General features: G+C 36.1%; 1 protein-coding gene and 1 non-coding gene across 6 annotated transcripts in view; both read left to right on the plus strand.

Annotated features, from left to right (window-relative positions):
- Positions 1-15047, plus strand: part of Mthfs (methenyltetrahydrofolate synthetase) — a 117070-nt gene that overhangs the window by 32872 nt on the left and 69151 nt on the right. The window lies entirely within an intron of this gene.
- On the plus strand, positions 146-252 carry LOC124978575 (U6 spliceosomal RNA). Its single transcript, XR_007107543.1, has one exon. It is a non-coding gene; the product is annotated as a U6 spliceosomal RNA (small nuclear RNA).

Below are 15047 nucleotides of genomic sequence, written 5' to 3' on the forward strand. Positions count from 1 at the left end.
TTTCCTTTTCACTTCTTTTTAAAATTACAATGGTCATAATGTGATAATTATGGAAAAAGACAAAATATGAATAAGGGACAGTAACTTTTGTAGACTTTTGTTTGTTTTATAACCTTTCAATTTGTCTTTTTAAGAATGTTTAGTGGTGCTCGCTTTGGCAGCACATATACTAAAATTGGAACGATACAGAGAAGATTAGCATGGCCCCTGCGCAAGGATGACACGCAAATTCGAGAAGCGTTCCATATTTTTAGAATGAATCAAACAACATTACCCTATGTAAATTTATGATTACACAAATGGTATGCCTTTACGCCATGTACAAACAGAGAAACGACATGTATCCCATTTGTTTACAATAAAAAAAAATCATAAAAAAAGAATGTTTAGTGAATTATTGTTATACATAATAGTGGGTATTCATTTTGACATATTCATAGATGCATATAGCATAGTTTGCTCCATTTCAATCCCCAGTGTGTCTCCTTTCCCTCCCCTCCTCTTTCCCCCAACTCTCTTCCCTGCTCCATTGGTCTTCTTTCTATTTATTTATTTCTTAAATTGGTGCATTTTATAATTTTATATAAAATTAGAATACACTGTGATATATTCATAAATTTATAGGTCATAATTTGGTCAGCTTCATTCCTCAGTTCTTCCATTTCCCTTCCCTCCTCCTTCCCCTTTTCCTGTCTCTACTGCTTTTTCTCCCTTTGTTTTTGTGAGATTCCTTTTTTAAAATTCCCCTTTTCTCTCTTGCTTTCATATATGAGAGAAAATATTTAATCCTTGACTTTCTGAGTTTGGCTTATTTCTCTTAGCATGATGTTCTTCAGTTTCTTCCACTTATCTCCATTTCTTCTTCACTTCTTCAAATGACATAATTTAGTAAATGACATAATTCCATTTTTTTTTATGTGTTTGACTGAATAGAAATCCATTGTGTATATATGCCACATTTTTGTTATCCATTCATCTATTGATGGGCACTAGGCTGGTTCCACAAATTAGCTGTTGTGAATTGTGCTACTATAAACACTGATATATAGGTATCATTATAGTATGCTGATTTTAGTCCTTTTGGATAAATACCAAGGAATGGGATAGCTGGACCATATGGTGGTTCCGTTCCCGGTCTTTTAGGGAGTCTCCATATGGCTTCCCAAAGTGGTTGTCCTAATTCGTAGTCCACCAACAAGGTGTAAGTGTACCTTTTCCCCTGCATCCTCACCAGCAATTATTGTTATTTGTGTTCTTGATGATTGCCATTCCAACTGGGGTGGGTGAGATGAAATTCGAGTGTACTTTTGATTACATCTCCCTGATTGCTAATATTTTTTTTGCCATTTTAATTTTTTCTTTTGAGAAATATCTCTTTAGATCTTTCTCCCATTTATTGAGTAGGTTATTATTATTGTTATTTTTTGGTGTTAAATATTTTTTGTGTTTCTGGTTATTAATTCCATCATAAGAGAAGTTGGTAAAGATTTTCTCCCATTCTGTAGTCTCTCTTTTCATGTTTTTATTTTTCTTTGCTGTGCAGAAGCTTTTTAATTTAATGCCATCCCACTTATTGATTCTTGATTTTGTTTCTTGAGCTTTAGGATTCTTATTAAGGAAACTAGTACCTGTGCCAGTATGTTAGAATGTTGCCCCTATGTTTTCTTCTAGCAGTTTCACTATTTCTGGTCTAATTCCTAGAACTTTGATCCACTTTCAGTTGATTTTTGTGCAGGGTTAGAAGTAGGGATCTAGTTTAATTTTTCTCATATGGATATTCAGTTTCCCCAGCACCATTTGTTAAGAAAGTGCTGAGCAGGGAAGAAAGACTAAGAAAACTACTTACCCAGACATTACCAACAACCATGTCTCAAGAAGGTGGATAATTTTAAATTTTAATTTAATTTAATTAATTTTTAATTTTTAATTTTATGAGTAGTTTTCAGTTTTTCTCTATTTTTCAGATTTCCTTTAGTGCACATTTGTTATTTTACAAAGAAACCAATCCTGCAACACAGTAAAGGAAGTCGAGACAAAAAAAAAAAAAAGTGCTGCTGAGGCTATGGCTCAGTGGTAGAACACTTGTTTGGCATGCATGAGGTCCTGCCTTTGGTCCCGAGCATGGAGAGAAGGGGAAGGGAAGACTGTATCTTTTTTTCCAACATATGTTTTTGGCACCTTTGTCAAGAATCAGATGACTGTATCTTTTGGGTTTCTCTCTGTCTTCTAGTCTGTTCCATTGGTCTTCCCATCTGTTTTTATCTCAATACATGCTGTTTTTATTACTATAGCTCCATAGTATAATTTAATTTGAGATCAGGTATTGTGATGCCTCCAGTGCTGTTCTTGCTGTTCAGGATTGCTTTGGCTATTCTAGGCCTTTTATTATTCCATATAAATTTCAGAACTTTTTTTTTTCTAGTTCTGTGAAGAATGTCTTTGGTATTTTGCTGGAAGATTGAATGGATTATATAGGTTGCTTTTGGCAGTACAGCCATTTTGATAATATTAATTCTGTCTATCTATGAACATGGTAGGTCTTTCCATCATCTAAGGTCTCCTTCAGTTTCCTCATCGCTTTATAATTTTCACTGTAGGACCTTTCACCACCTTAGTTAGATTTATTCCTAATATTTTATTTTTAGGAGGCTATTGTGAATTAAGTAATTTCTTGATGTCTTTCTTGGCATTTTCATTATTAGAATATAAGAAAGCTATTGATTTTTTTTTTTTTACAGAATCTTTTTCTCTCTATTCCAGTTACCTAAAAGGTAAAGAAACAATGCTCATCATTTCCAACAAAAAGATCAATGCTCCAAGAAATCCCTGCCATTCCACAGGGTATCAAAATTTGATTTCCCACAAGTACACTTAGCTATTGATTTTTGTATGCTGATCTTTTTTAAAATTTATTTTTATTGTAAACAAGTGGGATACATCTTGTTTCTCTGTACATGAAGTAGAGGCATACCATTTGGAATAGTTTTACATAGGGGAATAGTTTTTGATTCATTCTGTTATTTTTTTTTCCTACCCCTACCCCTCCCACCCCTCTTTTCCCTCTATACGGTCCCTCCTTCCTCCATTCTTGCCCCCCCCATTATGTGTCATCATCTGCTTATCAGTGAGATCATTCATCCTTTGGTTTTTTGAGATTGGCTTATCTCACTTAGCATGATATTCTCCAATTTCATCCATTTGCCTGCAAATGCCCTGATTTCATTATTCTTTATGGCTGAGTAATATTCCATTGTATACATATACCACAGTTTCTTTATCAATTCATCCATTGAAGGGCATCTAGGTTAGTTCCACAATCTGGCTATTGTGAATTGAGCAGTTATGAACATGAATGTGGCTGTATCTCTATAGTATGCTGATTTTAATTCCTTTGGATATAGAGCATGGAGTGGGATAGCTGAGTCAAATGGTGGTTCCATTCCAAGTTTTCTAAGGAATCTCCACACTGCTTTCCAGAGTGGCTGTACTAATTTGCAACCCCACAAGCAATGTATGAGTGTACCTTTCTCCCCATATCCTCGCCAACACCTATTGTTGCTTGTATCCTTGATAATCACCATTCTAATTGGGGTAAGATGGAATCTTAGTGTAGTTTTGATTTGCATTTCTCTTATTACTAGAAATGCTGAACATTTTTTCATATATCTGTTGATTGCTTGTAGATCTTCTTCTGTGAAGTGTCTGTTCATTTCCTTAGCCCATTTGTTGATTGGATTATTTGTATTCTTGGTGTAGAGTTTTTTGAGTTCTTTATATATTCTGGAAATTAGTGCTCTATCTGAAGTATGAGTGGCAAAGATATTCTCCCACTCTGTAGGCTCTCTCTTCGCTTTGCTGATAGTTTCCTTTGCTGAGAGAAAGATTTTTAGTTTGAATCTATCTTAGTTATTGATTCTTGCTTTTATTTCTTGTGCTATGGGAGTCCTGTTAAGGAAGTCTGATCCTAAGCAGACATGTTGAAGATTTGGAAGATGCAGGATTCCAAGGTCCTTGATCCATTTTGAATTGAGTTTTGTACAGGGTGAGAGATAGGGGTTTAGTTTCATTCTGCTGCATGTGGATTTCCAGTTTTCCCAGCACCATTTGTTGAAGAGGCTATCTTTTCTCCATTGCATATTTTTGGCCCCTTTGTCTAATATGAGAAAATTGTATTTATTTGGGTTTGTGTCCGTGTCCTCTGTTCTGTACCATTGATCTACCTGTCTATTTTGGTACCAATACCATGCCGTTTTTGTTACTATTGCTTTGTAGTAGAGTTGAAGGTCTGGTATTGTGATACCCCTGCTTCACTCTTCCTGCTAAGGATTGCTTTAGCTATTCTGGGTTTCTTACTCTTCCAGATGAATTTCGTGATTGCTTGCTCTATTTCTGTAAGGTCCGTCATTGGGATTTTAATTGGAATTGCATTGAATCTGTATAGCACTTTTGGTAGTATGGCCATTTTGACAATATTAATTCTTCCTATCCAAGAACATGGGAGATCTTTCCATCTTCTAAGGTTTTCTTTAATTTCTTTCTTTAGTGTTCTGTAGTTCTCATTGTAGAGGTCTTTCACCTCTTTTGTGAGATTGATTCCCAAGTATTTTATTGTTTTTGAGGCTATTGTGAATGGGGTAGTTTTCCTAACTTCTCTTTCTGAAGATTCATCACTTATGTACAAAGATGCATTAGATTTATGAGCATTGATCTTGTAACCTGCTACTTTACTGAATTCACTTATGAGATCTAAAAGTTTTCTGGTGGAATTTCCAGGTTCCTCTAAATATATAATCATGTCATCAGCAAATAGGGTTAGTTTGAGTTCTTTTTTTCCTATTTGTATCCCTTTAATTTCCTTGGTCTGTCTAATTGCTTTGGCTAGAGTTTCAAGGACAATGTTGAATAGAAGTGGTGAAAGAGGACACCTCTGTCTTGTTCCAGTTTTTAGGGGGAATGCTTTCAGTTTTTCACCATTTAGAATGATATTGTCCTTGACTTAGCATAGATGCCTTTTACAATGTTAAGGAATGTTCCCACTATCCCTATTTTTTCTAGTGTTTTGAGTATGAAAGGATGCTGTATTTTATCGAATGCTTTTTCTGCATCTATTGAAATAATCACGTGATTCTTGACTTTTTTAAGTCTGTTGATGTGGTGAATGACATTTATTGATTTCCGGATGTTGAACCAACCTTGCGTCCCTGGGATAAAACCCACTTGATCGTGGTGCACTATCTGTTTAATATATTTTTGTATGCAATTTGCTAAAATTTTGTTGAAAATTTTTGTGTCGATGTTCATTAAGGATATTGGTCTGAAATTTTCTTTCCTCGATGTGTCTCTGTCTGGTTTAGGTATCGGGTGATATTGGCTTCATAAAATGAGTTTGGGAGGGTTTCCTCCTCTTCTATTTCATGGAATACTTTGAGGAGTATTGGAATGAGCTCTTCTTTAAATGTTTTGTAGAACTCGGCTGAGAACCCATCTGGTCCCGGACTTTTCCTTATTGGTAGGCTTTTGATGACTTCTTCTATTTCATTACTTGAAATTGAACTGTTTAAGTTGTGTATGTCCTCTTGGTTCAGTTTAGGTAATTCATATGTCTCTAGAAACCTGTTGATGTCTTCGAGGTTTTCTGTTTTGTTGGAGTATAGATTTTCAAAATAACTTCTAATTATGTTTTGTATTTCACTATGTCTGTAGTGTTATTTCCTTGTTCATTGTGAATTTTAGTAATTTTTCTCTCTCCTTCTCTTTGTTAGTGTGGGTAAGGGTTTATCAATTTTGTTTATTTTTTTCAAAGAACCAATTATTTATTTTGTCAATTTTTTCGATTATTTCTTTTGTTTGAATTTCATTGATTTCAGCTCTGAGTTTAACTATTTCCTGTCTTCTACTACTTTTTGTGTTGGTCTGCTCTTCTTTTTCTAGGACTTTGAGCTGTGGTGTTAGGTCGTTTATTTGTTGATTTTTTTTGTATGTTGATCTTGTCTCCTACTTTGCTGAGATTGTTTATCAGATCTAGATGTTGTCTGGTAGAGGTTTTTGGGTCCTCTACTTATAGAATTCTGCTATCAGCAAATAGACATAGTTTGATTTTTTTCTTTTCTCATATGTACCCCTTTAATTTCCTTCTCTTACCTGATTACTCTGGCTAGAGTTGAACTATATTGGATGGGAATGGTGAGAGTATTCCTGATTTTAGAGGAAATGTTTTCAGTTTTTTCACCCCTCAGTAAGATGTTAGCTTTGGGTTTGTCATATGTAGACTTTACAATATGGAGGTACGTTCCTTATGTCCCTAGTTTCTTCAGTGTTTTTAACATGGGTGCTGAATTTTTTTGAAGGCCTTTTCTGCATCTATTGAGATAATCATGTGATTTTTACCTTTCATTCTATTTATGTGATGAATTACATTTATTGGATTTACATATATTGAATCAACCTTGAATCCCTGGGATGCATCCAACTTGATCATTATGTACAGTTTTCTAGTTTGTCTTTTACAAAGCATTGTTTTTTCCTCCCATTTCTCTTGGGAATTTATTCTCTCTTTTTTGTATTCATCATTTTCTGATGAATGGTAACAATTTCTTAAGTATTAAAATATTAACTATTAGTCTGTCATGTAGTCAGTCATGCTGTGAACAGTTTCTATCCATTTAAAATATTTCTTCTTAATTTTATGTATGGTTTGTTTTGGAGGGATAGAAATGTTTACAATTTCATTAATAAAGTCCATTAATCTTTTTCTATAGGGTTTTTTGCCTTTTGTTTCATTTTAGGAGATCTTTCTTTCTTTACTTTTGAAATTAGGAAAGTCTCCACTATGTAGTATTTTATTTCTTTATTATTGAAATCTTAATTGTTTTTGAATTTAGGTTGATGTGTTCAGGGAGGGAATGTAACTTTAAAAAATTATAGCCAGGTGTTCCAGCACCATTTATTGAATTATCTGTCTTTTCTCTTTGGTTTGAAATGTTACCATTTTCATTTCATGTTCTAAATTCTTGTATATGTTGGGGTCTGGTTTGAAAAATCTAGCTAACTGTTCTTTTGTCTTGATGCTGGGTATTGACTCCAGGGCCTCCTGTATGTTAAGGAAGTACCCTACCACTGAGCTTCATCTCCAGCCCCATACCATTCTTACATACTCATTTAACAAATGAGCTTGAAAGTAATTTTGTTATTTCTCCCCCAAGATCTCCTGGAGATCTTGACTGGAGTAGTGTTAAATTTGTAGATTAATATGGGGAAAATGGATTTCTTTATAATATTCCCTCTTCTTTAGGAATATGATACATTTCTTCATTTTTTTCAAGACCTTTTCTGCATTTCTTTTTAAGTGTTTTTGCTTTTAGTCCTGTTGTTTCTGCTCATTTTCTTTAAGTGTATTGTTATTATTAAGTGTATTCTTATTCTTAATTTATATTTGTTATTATAAATGGAATTTTTCCATTATATTTTAAAGCTGGTTATTTGTGTTGTAAAGGAAAACAGGAACATAGACTCAAATTTCCAAATGGAACCTGAAGACTTTGAAGTAATTTGAAAGTTATTTTCCTCAAAATTTTCTTAAGCTTGATAAAATCAAATATTAAAAATTTGATTTCATAAGAAACATACATCCTTTATAACATGTTTTCAAAATGAGAGAAATGAGGTTTTTAAAGGCTGTTTCTTAGATGGGTTAAGTTGTGCTCAATTTCCAGCAGATGTCAGTGTTTCACAAATTTATTAGTCTGAGGTAGTGGTTTGCCTGCAGTCTCTAGCATTTATATATCCTTCAGGCATTTAATCAGCATTCTGGGGATCATTTGAACTGGAAGGCATTTTTGATCATTTAAGTCCATCTTTCATTCATAGGTAGGAGAACAGGTCTAGATGGGAAATGACTTGTCCAAAGTCACACAGTCAACAGTGAGGCTAAAACTTACCAGGTGTTTTTATTTCAAAGACTTTCTCTCTCTAAAACACTGGTTAAATATAGTCACCAAAATCATGGAGAACAAAAATGTATAGTCCGATGCAGAAATTATATTTTGGAGGAAGGGAAGAAGATGCTCTTCAATTTTTTGGGTAGGCATACTCTTTAGGAATAAGAGGCTAGATTCTTGGATTATAGTAATGATTGGGTGAAACTAACTGAAAACCGATGACTGAAAATAGTTACTTGAATGTAGAATTACTGAATATGAAAATGACCTTTGTTTTAATGTCCTGACCTTCATAATGACCATGGACTTGTGATGTGTGTGTGTGTGTGTGTCTACACATACATGTGTAACCTCAATAGGATAATTCCCACCCTCTCTCTCCTTATAGCCTCATTAGTTGTATTGGAGAAAAATAATATAAATCATTCAGTTCTATCTGTATTGAAAAATACTATCAAGGAATCTATAATCTTTTTCAATATATATATCAAGTAATGGGAAAAATTTATTTTAATGGTTATTAGACAAATCAGGACAAAGAAGCCAGGAGAGCACTTAGGGGAAACATTAAACAAAGTTATAAAGTAGACAGTATATCCATTTCAAACAAACATCCTTCTGATAGTTCAGGTAAATCATCTGACTCCACCCTATCAAAATCTGCTTGTGGAAAAGGATATAGAACATTTAATCGTTAGTGAGGAGAGGGAACCTGCCAGAGTGCATATAAGAAGTACCTACCACACAGCTCTGATGCCATTGCTTAGTGGAATTTAGAATAGCCAGAGCCTGTGGGGAGTGGTGGAAAGGTGAAGGAAATAACTGTGAGTGAGTGTGAAGGAAGGGCGGGATTACAAAAGCAGAGACTCCAAAGGTGGAACACATGTGGAAGGCTGGAAAGCACATTTATGGAGGCAAGCAGCAAATAGGTTATTATAATTAGAGTTTAAGGTCAAGATTATGGGGTTGGTTTGGTTTTAGACTTTTTCAGTTGGAGGTCAGAGTATGTTTTCCAATAGACTTTTAAAAGATTTTATTTTGAAATGATAAGTTACAAAAATAGTGCAGAGTGCCTTCTTCACCCAGTGTCCTTCAGTAATAACATCTTAAAAAAGTTTTGAACACTATTAAAACTAGGCAGTTGACCTGGGTACAGTCTCCAGACCTTATTCAGATTTGACCAGTTTTACATGTGTTCATTCATGCGTATGTTTTTATGTTCACATTTCTATGCAGTCTTATCACATGTGTAGATTCTTGTTATCACTACAACAATAAGATACAGAGCAATCCCATTTCTAGAAAGGGAACTCCTTTGTGCTATTCTTTCTAAAGACTTTAGAAGTCCTTAAGGGAAATCCAGTTGTCTTGTTGGATAAGTTGGGGTATAACCTCCTGGTATCTGGAGTCCAGGGGGCTTGTTTGCAGCCCTGAGACCTGGCTGTAAGGGCCTTCTCAGGAGACAAACTTACAAGTTTTTGGTAGAGTGTGGGAATGGTGGGCAGTTTTGTAACACATTTTATAATGACTGAAACTGTTTGGGAGTAGTCTATGTACAATTTTAAAATGGCAGAAAAGACCTAGTCCCTGTTCTTTCTAGCATCTCTAAGAAGCTGTTTACTCATCTTACGCCTCTCCCACAGGCCAGTGGATTTCTCTTTTCCTGGAGACCCAGCTTGGCTCCCTGTAGCCACTGGTGTCTACTTCATTTTCCTCTCAAGGACTCATCAAGAGATACATTGGTTCCACCTGCAGAATTGGATTTCTTACTCTGCCACTGGAAGCATTTCTCAGTACGGTTTAATGCATCCTTCTAGCCATCTTGCTTTTGTTTCAGTAAGTCCTTCCAAAGGGAACCAGTCACTGACTCTGAACACGTGCCATGCTTCCCCAGATCTATACTTTTGCTCATTCTGATTTTATGCCTGATGTACCATCCCTGCCTCTCATTCTGACTCTTCAAGGTCCTTCTCATCTTTTCATCATTCACATCACACAATAGCCACCTCCTTAGTGGCTATTACCCCTTCTTGGAAGAAATACAACTTTCTTCATTTTTACTTATTTCTTGATACTTAAATTATTCTACTCCTTATTACAGTTACTTAATTATATCTTTATATCAACTTATTAGGCAAATTTTTAGCCGAGCAAGTTGTTAGGTCTTTATTGGTAGTTACTTGTCTGCCTTCTCTGACTTTCTATGGCAGGGCCTTCCATGTATCAAGTTATTGGTCATGGCTATTAATTGACTTGATTCCATTGATTATTCCTCTTTTTAATTTAATTATACATAATAGTGGGATTTGTTGTTACATATTAATACATGCATATAACATAATTTGGTTAATTTCATTCCCTAGTACTCCCTTTTTTCTCCCATCCTCTCTCTTCCTTCCTGTACTCTATACTATACTCTTCCTGTACTCTGTACTGTATATCCTTCTATTTTCATGATCTATTTAATAAAAAAAGTATTTTTTAGTTGTAGGTGGACACAACACTGTTACTTTTATTTTTATGTGGTGTTGAGGATCAAATCCAGGGCCTCTCACATTCTAGGTGAACACTCTACCACTGAGCCACAATGCCAGGCCGATCTATGGAATATTGATTGAGGGACAAACCTTCAGAATTCTTTTTCTGCTTCCTCTTTGCTGTCATGCTGCTCTAGCAGGTTTTAGGGAGCATTAAGGGTTTCAAGAGCAAGTTTCTTAACTACCAAAAAAAGACTTATTGAAGCAGATAATAAGTCTAGCTAGAATGGAAAAAGCACTTGGAATTCATTGGAAAAGGACATTATATAAAATCCAGGTGCTATTATTTCAAAGCAATAGGTTATTTTATCTTAGACTTGCAGTAATAGAATTTGTTGTAGATGGCACAAGGCTCATATTAGCCGAGCTATGAGTCCTAGATGTGGAGGAAGAGAGCAAGCAGAAGAAATATAATGGACTATGTAATTTTGTTTTAGTTAAATGTTTGGAACCAGAGAGGTCGCAGGATTTTCAAGTGCCCGTTTAACATCTTGGTAAAACAAATGGTGGAAACCAGGGAGAAGTTTCCATTTTGCTAAGCTCCTAAGACAGAGAGAGTATATAGTGCTATAATTATTTATAATAATGACTTTGAGAACTCGTCTTCTAAAAAGTGAGAAAAATAGCAAGAGCTCCAAAAGCACCATTATATTTCTGTACCTGAAGAAATTGTTCTTCACTGCTCTAAAGAGTAAACCAGGCCTTTCTTTTCTTTCTTGGGTACAACCTCATGTACACCTTGCCACAGGATAGGCTGCCCTCCAGTCTTCCCCCAGTGCCTCATTCTTTTCCTTTCTTTATTTCTTTGTTTTATTATTGCAGTAAAGAAACACATAGCATAAAACTCACCGTCTTAATCATTTTTAAGTGCACAGTTCAGCAGTGGTAAGTACATTCATATTATTGTGCAACAGATCTAGACATTTTCATCTTGCAGACCTGAAACTCAACCCATTACCCGTTAGACAGCAGTTCCCGTTCCCCATCCCTCTAGTCCCTGGCAACAACCTTCACTTTCTGTTTCTGTGAATTTGACTACTTTAGATACCTCATGTAAATGAAACCTTTGTGACTGACTTATTTCTTGATTGTGTCACACATACAAGAGAGAAGTTATTCTTAAAATTTTTAGAATCATTAAGCTTTGAATTAAAGAGATCTGAGAAACTGAAGAGTTCTACCTGCCCATTTTTCCGTTGAAGAAAATCAGGCAGCATAGGTTAGCTAAGGTTAGTGAAAGATTATAGGAAGCGCTTTGATTTCTTCTCAGTTTTACTGTTCATTTTAGGTCTATTTTATTATTAATAATGGTGAAGGTATCCTAAACTCAGAGCCAAAAGAAATATAACATTTAGATACTGTTATTGCGATTAGACTGGTGCTGCCGAGGAACCTACTTGCTGCGTTTTTGCCCATTTACAGCACAGATAATTTAATTATTTTCTTTCAATAAGATTTATTTTGGTCAATATCCGTTAAGACAGGATAAACTGAAGTATTGATCCTTGCTCCGCACCCAAAACCTTATGGTAGATGCCCTAAAGCAGGGGTTGGCAAAGCCTTCTCTTTAAAGGGCCAGACAGTAAGTATTTGGGGCTTTGTGGCCCACACTGTGTCAGTTGCAATGATTCAACCCTGCTGTCATAGTGTGAAAGCACTATGCAGCAGTGTTCCAGGGAACCTTTATTTAGAGCCAGATTGCCTACCACGCTATAGTTTGCAATCCCTGTAGTTGAAGTATTATGACACCCTGTCCCACTTCTTTGGTCCTTAGCACCTATCTTGGTTTCTTTCCTATACAGTCGTAGTTGTTGTTTATGGTGATGATGATATGATGGTGATTAAGGTATCAGAAAGTACCAGTAGAGACCAGAGTGTGCCAGAGAGTGAGGTAGGTGTTAATCTTTCCCACCCCAGTGCATCATCCATACTGCTCTCTGGCAGCCCTTCTAATTGCAGCAGTTTTGGGTCCATAGCCATGTTCCCCAGCCCAATCCCTTGAACTTTCAGACCTAGGGAAGGTCAAGGCTTCCTAGACTCTTCCTAGACTCTTAAAGTCCTGCCCACCATTTAATAAAGTCATCCTTTTATTAAACTCCTCCCATATCCCCAGTTTGTGTGCCATCTGTCCCTCTTCTTGGCCCTGACCTGACTGGTATAGCTACTGTGATCAGTCTGAATGAGCATATCTCTAAGGCAGGTAAGTAGAGCTTTCCCTGTCTGTGTTACTCTCCAGGCAGGGAACAAGTTCCTATACTTCTGTAGCGCTGGAGTATCTGAGCTCCAATTCCAACTCTGACATTACCATCCTATGACTTGAGCACATTGCATCACCTCTTTGAGCCTTGATTTTCCTACTTGGAAAAAGTGGATCCTAATGTCTGCTTTAGGGGACTGCTGGACAGTTGAAATGAGGATGTGTCTGTGAAGTGCTTAGAGTAGTGTGTGGCACTTGGTTAAAGTGCTGAAAGGCAGTGTAAAAGAGCAATTCCATTGTTCTTGGTTTGTAAAAAGATACCCCTCAGAGGATCCTCTGTAAAGGAAAAGGCCATTTGTAACAGATGAGTGCTTTCCCATTTCACCTGTGTCAGAGTCTACATTTCAGGGAGCCATTATGGCTCCTGCTCTCAGGGCTTGAGTAGTCTCTTGTGGATGGCTCTAACTACAGAAGGTGGCAGTAGAGAGCCAGGCCTGCTGATGGAGGCGGTTTGGGCAGATAGAAAATCTACATAACTATTGAAAGGGTGTTATTATTCAAGAAGAAATAATTTTCAGAGTCAGCCAAAAGAGAATAGACATTACTCATGTACCTAAGTATAATATGTTAGCATTTATTGAACATTTACTAGAGTTTTTGCATACCTTATTTACTTAGTCACTCTGTAAAGCAGGTGATATTATCATTCCCATCTTAAGGAGAAGAAATCAGGTTTTAAGGAGAGATTCAGTACCTTGACTAAGATTTCTTAGCTAATAGTGGTACTTGAAAGATTTGGACCCAGGCAGACTCTCTGGAAGCCCACACACCCAATTTCTGTGCTAGACTGCTTCCAAGCCTCTTTTCTGTGACAGGCTAGAAGGTTGATATTTAAAAGGGTATTTAAAAGTGTTTTGTTCTATATTCACATGGTAAAAAGAAGTAGTGTGCAAGTGTAAAGTGCCCTTTTCATCCAGGTTTTTGCTCCATAGATGGCCATTCTTCTGTCGTGTCCTTCCTGAGATATCCTTATAGAAGTATACTGGCCATTATAGGGAGAAGGGTGATTGGTCCTCACGGTTCATCTCAGCTTAACTTCTGTGTTGACCTTGGTGTTTTTCTAGACTCTGTGCACTAGGGTGGAGGAGGATGCTGTTGGTATAGATACTCAGGAGTTAAATTACCACATGTCATTCAGACTTCACCCAGACTTTGCTTTCAGCTTTACCCAGAAGAGTCTAAATTCTAGTCACCTCCTACTTCCTTCATTTAAACACATAGTCAGTGTCCGTAGGGTCAAGTAAAAATCTCAGATTCATAATACTCTTTGTTTTAAATGTAAGGCGTACAAAGTTTGTCTTATATTCTGAATGCCTCATTAATAGATGAACAAAAGGACCTGTCATACTAGGAATATTAGGAGAAGGGTACCTAGTACATAGTGTTTGGTACTTGTCCCCAGTGCTCTTGTGACAGATGCAGTCCCTGTATTTTGAAGCAAACCTGGGTGCCTGTGCTAAAAGAAAGGATTTTTTAAAAAATATCTTTTTAGTTGTCATTGGATCTTTATTTAATTGATTTATTTATATAAGGTGCTGAGGATCAAACCCAGGGCCTCACCCCTCAGCCACAACCCCAACCCCTAGGATTTTTTTAGTAACAATAAGACATAATCAGTTGTGAAAAATCATATCTTTAATAGATGATTCTTGCTACAGCATTTTTGATTCTACATGGAGATTCCTAAATGATAAAAATATATTGTGACCAAAAATGGCAGAAAAAGTGAAGGTACATTTACAATGGAATTCAAAAAATTTGCCAGACAACATTAGGTGGTTTAATTGACTCTTCTTTAAGTGTATTATGGATTTACAGGGAAATATATTTTTTCAAAATCCAATTTTTTATACATAATTAGAGGTTAAATATGTTTTATTATTGTAGTCACCTAATGGTTTTGTTTATTGCCTTATATGCTGTGTACTGTTTTACTATGAAGAGTGAGTGATTCAAGGGGGTTGTGCTTCAGTCTGTTCTTTCTGAGCAACTAATGAGTTCAAAGCATATTGTATTGATTTTTGAGAGTTCTGCCACAAGAGCTATCATGAATTATTGGTCCTCTATTTTATTTTAGGATTTCAGCTTCCTCATGTTTTAGAAGCATGTTTGATGGAAGTGCCTGTGTCTAGCAGTCAGATGCATGGTCTAAGGAATAGGTATGCAGCAATTGATTAAGTTGACATGTGGTGTTAATAGTTCAGGGACTGTATCATAATATGCCTGTTGATTCTAGGTTTCGGTGAAGGCAGTTTTGACTGTTGTTTCATAGCGCTGAGAGTGAGACCCACCCCCTAACTTGAAGCCTGAAGACTC

The sequence above is a fragment of the Sciurus carolinensis genome, chromosome 2 (assembly GCF_902686445.1).
Source record: "Sciurus carolinensis chromosome 2, mSciCar1.2, whole genome shotgun sequence".
Lineage (NCBI taxonomy): Eukaryota > Metazoa > Chordata > Mammalia > Rodentia > Sciuridae > Sciurus > Sciurus carolinensis.